Genomic DNA, 3,240 nt, shown 5'->3' with positions numbered 1-3,240 from the left:
CTCTCCCTCTTCATCTCTCCCTCTCTCTCTCCCGCTTGTTTTCTATTACTTGATCTCCCTCCCTCTCTCTCTCTTTCTCTCCAACTTTCTTATCTCACTTTCTCTCCACTCTTGCTATCTCCCTCTCTCACTGTCTCCCAATATTTCTATTTCTCACTCTAAGAATATCTCTCTCACACAATATCTCTAACATTATTTCCTTCCTGCTCTCTCTCTGTAGATATCTTCCCCTCTCTCCCTCCCTCTCCTCCCATTTTCCCTCTCATTCTCACTGCCTCTCTCTCATTTTCACTAACTCTCTAACTCTCTCTCACCATCTCCCACTTCAATCTGTATTTCCCTCTCTCTCCTATCCCTCTCTATCTCCCTCCTCCCCAGTCACTCGTCCTATATCTCATTTTATCTCCCTCTGACTCTCACTCTTCCTCTCTCTCATTCCCAATGCCACTCATTATCTCTCTCTCTCTCTCTTGATGTCGCCCCCCTCTCTCTCCCCCTCTACCTATGTTTGTGTTGCCCTCTCTCTCTCCCCCTTTCTCTATGCCTCTTACACTCCTTCGCTCTCTCTCTTTCCCGATATTTCTCTCTTAATCCCTATCTCTCTCTTCCTCTCTCTTCTTATCTCTCATCCTTCCTCTCATTCTCTCTCCCCTTGCCACACCTTCCCTTCCCCTTGACTCTTTCTCTTCCTTAACATCTATTTTAGTCTCTCAGAATCTCTCTCAATCGCTCTCTCTCCCATTATCACCTCTCCCTCTCTCTCTCTCTATGTCACCATCACTCACTCCATCCCTCCCTCTCTCCATCCTAAGCTCCCCTCGATAAAACATTTCGTATTAAAAAGATGAGATTTACAAAACGACTTCATTCTAGGAGGCCGAGATTAACAAAATGAGGTCCCACCAAAACGAAATCCTGAAGAAATTAACATTAAAGAACAACATTGTATAAATGTTAGGACTAGGGTTTTGATGGATTGGGAGAGTGGAACAGAACATTGAATAACAGTGAGTAATAACAAAATGTACCTCGAACTAAATGGGTTTCATGGTGAACAAGGCCTGTTGAAATACAGTAACATACATAAAGGCTGAACTAAAATGAAGAATGACTGTATGAAATATAATCAGGATAGTAGATAAAAACGAATTGAAATCAAGAAATATTTGTCGGCCACCTAAAACTAAAAATCTATTTAGATGTGATTTAAACAACTCGGGAATATCAATATAATCAAATTAGAATCAAATTAGATAGGGTTAAACAAAACTACAATGAAACTAAAAAATATAAAACTGCATTGAATTTGTAAAAATAATTTACCTACCTTTAATTGGAGAACAGAACAACCATATAAAGTGGAGAACAGAACAACTATATATTGGAACAGCAGAACCTCATATTTGCGCGTCGCGGCGTCACAATTTGAAAATTCATCAAATCTTTGAATTCGCTTGAGCAACAACGACTTCGATGCACACACCGCCGCACAGAATGGACAAAGACCGTCCTGAAAACACAGATGCACACGCTTTAATGGCTGTTTGGGATATGTAATGGCTCTGTGAGCGTTTACAGTTTTCAATTTCCTTTCTATGCTTTTTAAGGTTATAAGGCAAGCTCATCAGCTTTTGTTTTTCTGAGTTTTTTTTGTTTTATTATAACGACAAGATTATCAGCTTTCGTGCTTTCTTGATTTTTTTGGTGTTTCCCCTTATTCTAAAAGTACGCGCTCATCTGCTTTTATGTTTTCTTGATTTTTTTTTTACTTTTGTTGTTTTTTTGTTGGGTTCGTGTTTTTTTGCTTTCTGGAATTTTTTTTTACAATCATATTTTTTGCTTTCCTGATTTTTTGGGTGGTTGTATTTGTTTTACCTATTTTATTTTGTTTGTTTATTTGTGAGTTTAAAATGGTAAAAATACATTAGGTTACTATTTGATAGGATGCCAACACCCCATCTCCCCATCTGTTTGTTACTTTGGTTGAAATTTTAGATTTTATTTTATGAAGTATATTATTTAGTATGGATAATTTTTATTAAAATTTTAGATTTTATAATATATATGTGAATGATAGTGGATATATACGATTTTAAAAAGTAAACTATTTATATATGTTTATTTTTTAAAATTAATAAAAAAATTAAATAGATAAATAAAAGAAATTAAATATAATATATATTTTTTATAATATTATATTTATATTTAAGTATGGTTGGAAAAAATATCAAAATTACTATAATGAAATTGGAAAAAAAATAATTAAAGATAAAAATATATTAAAAAATGTGTAAAGAATAATGAAATCATAAAACTAAATAAAATTATATTTACATTTTTAAAAATAAGAAGATATTAAATAGCAATAATGATTATTTTCAATTTTTTTTTCCTTAATTAAAGATTTTACAATTATTTTATGAGTAATGCTTATTTACTTCCATGTTTGTAGGCTTTTTCTAGTTAAAAAGTTTTGCACCAAAATACATCTCCTATAACTTGTGATAACAAGTATGACTAAAACACATGACGACTAAATTTAGAAAGTTCAGAAAAGAAAAATGATAACAACCGTCACTTCTTAAACACATCGAACAATTGATTACATTCTTAAAATCTCAGAAAAACAAAAAGATAACCGCTATGTTTAGAAACAAGATTATAATTTGCATTCTTGAATACTTCTATCTGCTCTAAACCAAATCCAATTGTTGAATTAAAGTAATATTAATTAAATTCTTGAAACTTGAAAAAAAACAAAAATTTAACAGCTAAATTTAGAAAGCAAAATACTAATTATATTCTTGAATACTTTAACAAAAACAATTAAATTTAAAAAAGCAAAAAAAAATCTCGCAAAAAAAATAAAAGAAGCCAGAATTTCAAACTTAGAAAGTGCACAGAAAATAAAAAAATCTTAACGAGTAAATTCAAAATGTGAATCCCATCCCAAACCATCAGATGAACTGCATTAGCTGGTCCAAAACTTCTTTCAAATCACAATGATGTGATTATACCAAAAGAGAATCTCATTATGAATAAAAATTTACAATATAAAAATTAAAACTATTAATATAGTAACAACATGAATTAAATAATAATAATAATTATTATAGTAGTAAAACATAATACATAATATTTCAAACATATATTTTATTTATTTTCCAAAATAAATAATAAATTGAAATTAAAACTAATTTTAAAATATATAATAAAAAAATCATAAAAAAAAATATCTAA

The sequence above is a fragment of the Pinus tabuliformis genome, chromosome 9 (genome assembly GCF_031772625.1).
Source record: "Pinus tabuliformis cultivar Carrire ecotype Pingquan chromosome 9, CPIR1, whole genome shotgun sequence".
Classification (NCBI taxonomy): domain Eukaryota; kingdom Viridiplantae; phylum Streptophyta; class Pinopsida; order Pinales; family Pinaceae; genus Pinus; species Pinus tabuliformis.
The sequence above is the reverse complement of the archived record's forward strand: the minus strand, read 5'-3'. Positions refer to the sequence as shown.